This window comes from Manis javanica, chromosome 3 (genome assembly GCF_040802235.1).
Source record: "Manis javanica isolate MJ-LG chromosome 3, MJ_LKY, whole genome shotgun sequence".
Taxonomy (NCBI): domain Eukaryota; kingdom Metazoa; phylum Chordata; class Mammalia; order Pholidota; family Manidae; genus Manis; species Manis javanica.
The window spans coordinates 178,450,390-178,456,006 of NC_133158.1; the positions used below are offsets into that span (position 1 = coordinate 178,450,390).

Here is a 5,617-nt window from a genome sequence, read left to right on the forward strand (position 1 = left end):
GTGTTTACTTCCTCTCTTCTAAATGTAGTATTTCTTTGATGGTCAAATAGATTTGGTGACGCTGGGGTCTCCCTCTGTCAGGCACCCCCAGAAGAACCCTGTTTCTTGAGTCATCTGGGAAACCTATAGACAATAGGCAGAGAGACTGGTGGGTGACAAGATGCTGTGAGTGCGGAGGTGTTTATCAGGAGATTTCACAAATGTGAGAGGCTACTAGGATGGTGGTGAGCAGCTAATCCTTATTTTCACAGTGGGTGAGAACAAAGCCAGAAAACCTGCTTTAAATACAACACAGGTGATAATTTAAATTAGAATTAGGTCTGTGTGCGTATGAGTGAAAGTCCAAACAATAATGTCTTAAATAATGCAGAAGTTTATCTCTCCCTCCTATAAGTAAATCCAGAGGTAAGGAGTCTGGGCTGGTGTGGAAGCTTGGGTAGTTGTAGGGAGCCCAGCTCCTTCTGTCTTATGACCCTGCCATCTTCAGCTCTTAGGACAATGTGATTTTTTGACTATTTAAGCTTCAGCCATCAGGTCTATATTCTGGTCTGGGAGAAAGAGGCTTACATATGACACTCCCATTCATATCCCAGAATGTATTCTTATGGCCACGTTCAGCTGCAAAAGAGGCAGGGAAATGGCGTCTTTATTCCAGGGGGCTGTTGCCCAGCAAAGAGGGGAAGGGCTCCTGTCAGACTAGATGACTAGTGACCTTTGCCACTGGGAGGGGAGGTCAGAAGATAGGACTCCGGAGTTGTCAGCACAAGCACCTCACACCTTCTGCATGAGACTCTTTAGGACCTCTGGCCTAATCGTTTTATTTAAGTCTTACAACTTCCCTGGGTTTATGTTATTCCCACTCTACAAACAAAGGTGCTAAAATTCCAAGAGTTTATGTCACTTATCTCAAGCAGCCCCGTAAACTGTGCCATCGGTCCCCAAATCCTTCATAATCAGCCTTGTTTGGTCCCAAAGTCCCTACCTCTGTAGTACTAAGAGGCGGTAAGCAGAGTCTGGCATAGGGATGGCTGCATTGGTCTATTTGTGGGCCTTGTGGCTCTAGGCTTGGTCACCTCTAAACACCTACATCTACCCAGAAGCTTGGACCTGAGGCAGGGCTGCTGGCTTGCTTGCTTTTTGAACCAGTGTCTTAAGTTCTGGGCTGCATTCTGGGGCAGACTCATCCATCTTAGGTTGGACTGCAGCACTGTCTTTTGTTGAAGACAGTGTGTGCTAAGGGTGGGTGGGAGAGTGCTTGCTGCAGACCTCAGGGGACCAAAGGGAAAAGGAGCACCTCCCCAGAGCTGGGCTCCCTGCAGTGTGCAAGCATCTGTCGTTGGGAGAGCACACCTGGAGCTGAAAAAGCTGAAAAGAAACCCTCTTTGGCTGTTCTGTTCTCTCTTGATGCTTATGGGCTCCTTTCATACTTTCAAAGCCCTCTCTTAAGAGATTAGGAAATTTCATCTTTAAACCATTGAGGATGAGGAATCAGCCAAGAAGAGTAACTTCTAAGAAAGAATGGTGGCCTGGATTGTGTTCCTGCCCAGGAACTGCCCACTCCATGTCCTGCTGCAGGGGAAGCTTCCTTCTTAGGAGCTGGCCGGGTGCAGCTTGACCATCTAAAAAGCGTAGGTGGCTCTGCATGGCTGGGGAAGGACCATGAGGCTCCTGCTCAACTACACACTAGGGCCCTCCACGCAGGCGGGGCCTGGCTGCCTGAGAAGCACAGCCCCCGCGAGAGAGGACGGAGTCCCATTTGCTCATTCCCTTTGCAGAGATCCTTTCCTCCACGGACCACCCTTCCATCATCCTGCCTTTTGGTCACTACGTAGAAGCCTTCTGAACAGCTCTTAATTTCTGTTTTCAAATACCCTTTCAGCATAAAAGAAATCATAAAAGTAAATGCTTGTCTATTATAAAAAGTTAGAAAATAGAGATAACTAAAATGAAGGACAGAAAATCCACCTGTTATTCTATTACCCAGAAATCACTGTGCTAACTTTTCATATATTTTTCTAAGCACTTATGCACAATGTATGTATACATATGCATGTATGTACAAAAAGCTTTTGAGAAGGAAAAGTGGCTTAGACTACTTTATAACCAGCTTTTTGTCATTTAGCAATATGCCATGGATATCTTTCTATGTCAATAAATGTATGTCTATAATACTGGGTTATTTTAATGTCTGATTTATTTATTTGTTACTCAAAAAATCTCATTTTCATCTGGATTCAAACTTAGATGCAGAAGCTCTCAGAGAGGACAGTCTCTGTCTCTTGGTAATCTGTTCCTGACATTTTTCCTTGCCTTCCTTCATGCTCTGAGCCAAAAGTTAATCATATTCTACACCCTCTCCCTTATTTTTCTTAGTCCGATGTTTCTTCAGAGTAATACGCCAATGTTTGTGTTACAGGACACTTGGAGTAACAAGATGCTGAATCTTAGGCACTTGGGTCCTAGGTGTCTTATTTTCTTTGTTTAGGAGCTTTCTTAACAAAATACTGGCTGACAGCATCTTCTTTAGAGAGATGGAAATTTATGGATTCTGCTAGCTCTTCTGGGTCCCAGGTGACAAGGCACAGTAGTGTCAGTGAGTCCAAGAATATCCTTCTCCACTTTTTTTACAATGACAAGTTGAGAACACTCAAATTGGCATCCACAGCTCAACCCCAAACAGATTTGCACTTTCTTTCTCTAGTCCTGTAACAGGAATGCCCCTTACTCAGTAGAAGGCAGGCCATGGGTCAAGACACCCTGCTTCATGGTGAAACCTTGTTTGTCATTCCCACCACTGATTCAGACCGCATAACCCTTCCATTCTCCACCCAGAGCAGCAGCAGCAAGTTCTGTGGCCATATGCTTCTCCTAGAAGGTATGAAGTCTGTGTTCATTGTCCACTTCAATGAGTTGCTGGCAGCCAGTGGCTGGGAAAGAAAAGTTCAGCTTCATCCTGAAGCAGCTGACCAGCTCTGAGGTGCCATGAAAAAGAGCTATAATATTGTTTTTAATGGCTAAAGATATTCTATTACATTATCATTTAAAAAATAGTCCCCTTTTGTTGAGCATTAAGATTAGTTCATTGCTCTATTTTTGACAATATTATCATTATTACTATTATTATTGACATAAATAAGATCTTAGAGCATATCCTTGAATATTTCCTTAGAATAAACTCTGCACAAATGCTGTACAAGCTTTTAGGGTTTTTTGATATATATATGTGGTCAAACTTAGCTGTAGGAAAGTAATAATTTACACTCCTCTACCCTGTACGAGAGGATTCCCTACATTCCAGTTTATACTAGACACTGTGCTTTTCTTTAAAGTTCTGGAAAGTTAATGACATTCTGTAATCTTTTGGGAAAGAACCACAGTTGCAGAGCTATCCTATGCAAAAAGCTTTCCTTCCATGACAGCTCCATGTGAGAAGGTCCAAAGCCTGCCCCAAAAGGAGCCAAATTAGACCCAAATTCAGGTATGTTCTATCTCAGAACATCCTCTTATCCCCATCAGCTTCTGAACACACATCTGGCCAAACAACTCTATTATTTGTGACCTAAACTGGATTCAACACTGACCTAGATAGAGAATATTTTGGATCTCATTAGGAGCCCTCGGAACCATCTGGTCCTGGATACACAGGTTACCAGCGCAGTTGGAAGCTTCATCACTCAACTAGCTTTCTTCTCATCAATTTTCTAATGAAAAACATCTCCTACCTTGCTCTTTATAAAAAAATACAGTAAGGATATCTGTTTGCATATCTGTTGCAATTAGCTTATTTTTTAAACCTTGGCAATCCCACAAATTGCATCACAGCTCTCTGCAAGCCCCAGGAAAGAGTGGAAAGAGAGAGAAGGGGAGAAAGAATGGATCCCCATGGTTACAAGGACTTGGACAGTTGCTTCTGTGTGTTATCTTGCTTGTGTTAATATTTAAAATATTTGTGCTTGGGAGGAAATGCCAGTTATCTTCAAAACTGAGATTCTGTTCTTGGCCACAAGTGTTTTTTTCTGATTCCTAGAATTAAAGCAGATTGTTCTTCCAAACTCATGAGCTATTTTTATCTGCAACAATATGGAGGGCACACACCTGTTCACACATAAATCTATGTTCAGGGACACTTAGGTTCATTATGTTGAAGGCAGAGCTAACAGCATATAAGCTTGGTGTGTTACCACCTGTGTGAAAGTATGCTGGGTGGCACAACAGATTATCTTCCTTTATAACTATAAACTTACTATGTAACTATAACTCATTTTGTCAAATGATATTTTGGAATCTTAAAATCATATGAAACAAAATAGACCTATTTTTAGAGCTCTCTATTGTTAATTGTGTTGTGTTGTGTGGTCTCTATTCTTTTGACACAGGTGTTTATTTAATCATGCAAAACATCCTTATTAACAGCTTTTCGTGGGCAAAGTCCTCTGCTGGACACTGTGGAAGCCATCAGGACAGAACCCCTGGTCTAGCCGTGTCACCAACGAGCTGTCATGAAGGTGTCCCTTCACTTTACACAGTTTCCGTTTATGCACCTTTGAGACAAGGCAGGTGGGCTTGTTGCTGCTGCATTGTGGGCTCCTCATGACAGGGTTGGGGAGTCCTGACCAGGCATGACCTGAGGGACATTTCTCTGGAAGTGAGGCAGATCAAAGCCGCAGGCACCTCTCTGCCACAGCCGCAGATGCAAGCGCTGGTAAGCCTGAAGGATGCTGACCTAAAACAATTTGTTGTCATGCATTTGTGCCTGTGTGAAAACTTTACTATGGAAGCCTTCAAAACTACACAATATAGACAGAAGAGTGTAACAAAAACTCAGGCACTCATCACCCAGTTCAAACAATTTTTTTATTGGAATATAGTTGATATACATTATTATATTGGTTTCAGATGTACAACATAGTGATTCGACAATTATATACATTACTCCATGCTCACCACAGTAAGTGTAGCTACCCTTTGTCACTATACCACACTATTACAATACTATTGGCTCTATTCCCTATGCTGTACTTCCATTCCTGTGACCAATTTATTTTATAACTTGAAGTTTGAACTTCTTTATCCCCTCCATCTATTTCACCTTTCATCTTCCCCCGCCCCCTCCCGTATGGTAACCAACAGTCTGTTGTCTATTTTTCTGTTTTGTTTTTCAGATTCCACATAGAAAGTGAAATTATATGGTATTTGTCTTTCTCTGGTGTTTTTCACTTAGCATAGTACTCTCTAGGTCTATCCATGTTGTTGCAAATGGCAAATTTCTTTTTTTAATGGCTGAGTAATATTGCACTGTATTTATGTACCAGTATCTTTGTCCATTCATCTATTGTTGGACACTTAGGTTGCTTCATGTCTTGGCTATAGTAAGTAATGTTGCAGAAAACATAGGGTGCATATATTTTGTCAAATTAGTGATTTTGTTTTTTTCAAGCAATTCTTGAAGGAAACAAATTCCAATTCTGAGAAGTGGACTTGCTGGGTTGTATGGTATTTCTATATTTGGTTTTATGAGAAACCTCCATACTGATTTTCCTAGTGACTGCACCAATTTACATTCTCACCCACAGTGTACAAGGGTTCCTTTTTCTCCATATCCTCTCCAACACTTGTT

At 41.7% G+C, this 5,617-nt stretch overlaps 1 pseudogene; it reads right to left on the reverse strand.

The window, feature by feature from the left end:
* Positions 1-2,224: 2,224 nt before the first annotated feature.
* LOC108403448 (small ribosomal subunit protein eS6-like) lies at positions 2,225-2,952 on the reverse strand (annotated as a pseudogene).
* Between the last annotated feature and the right edge of the window lie 2,665 nt (positions 2,953-5,617).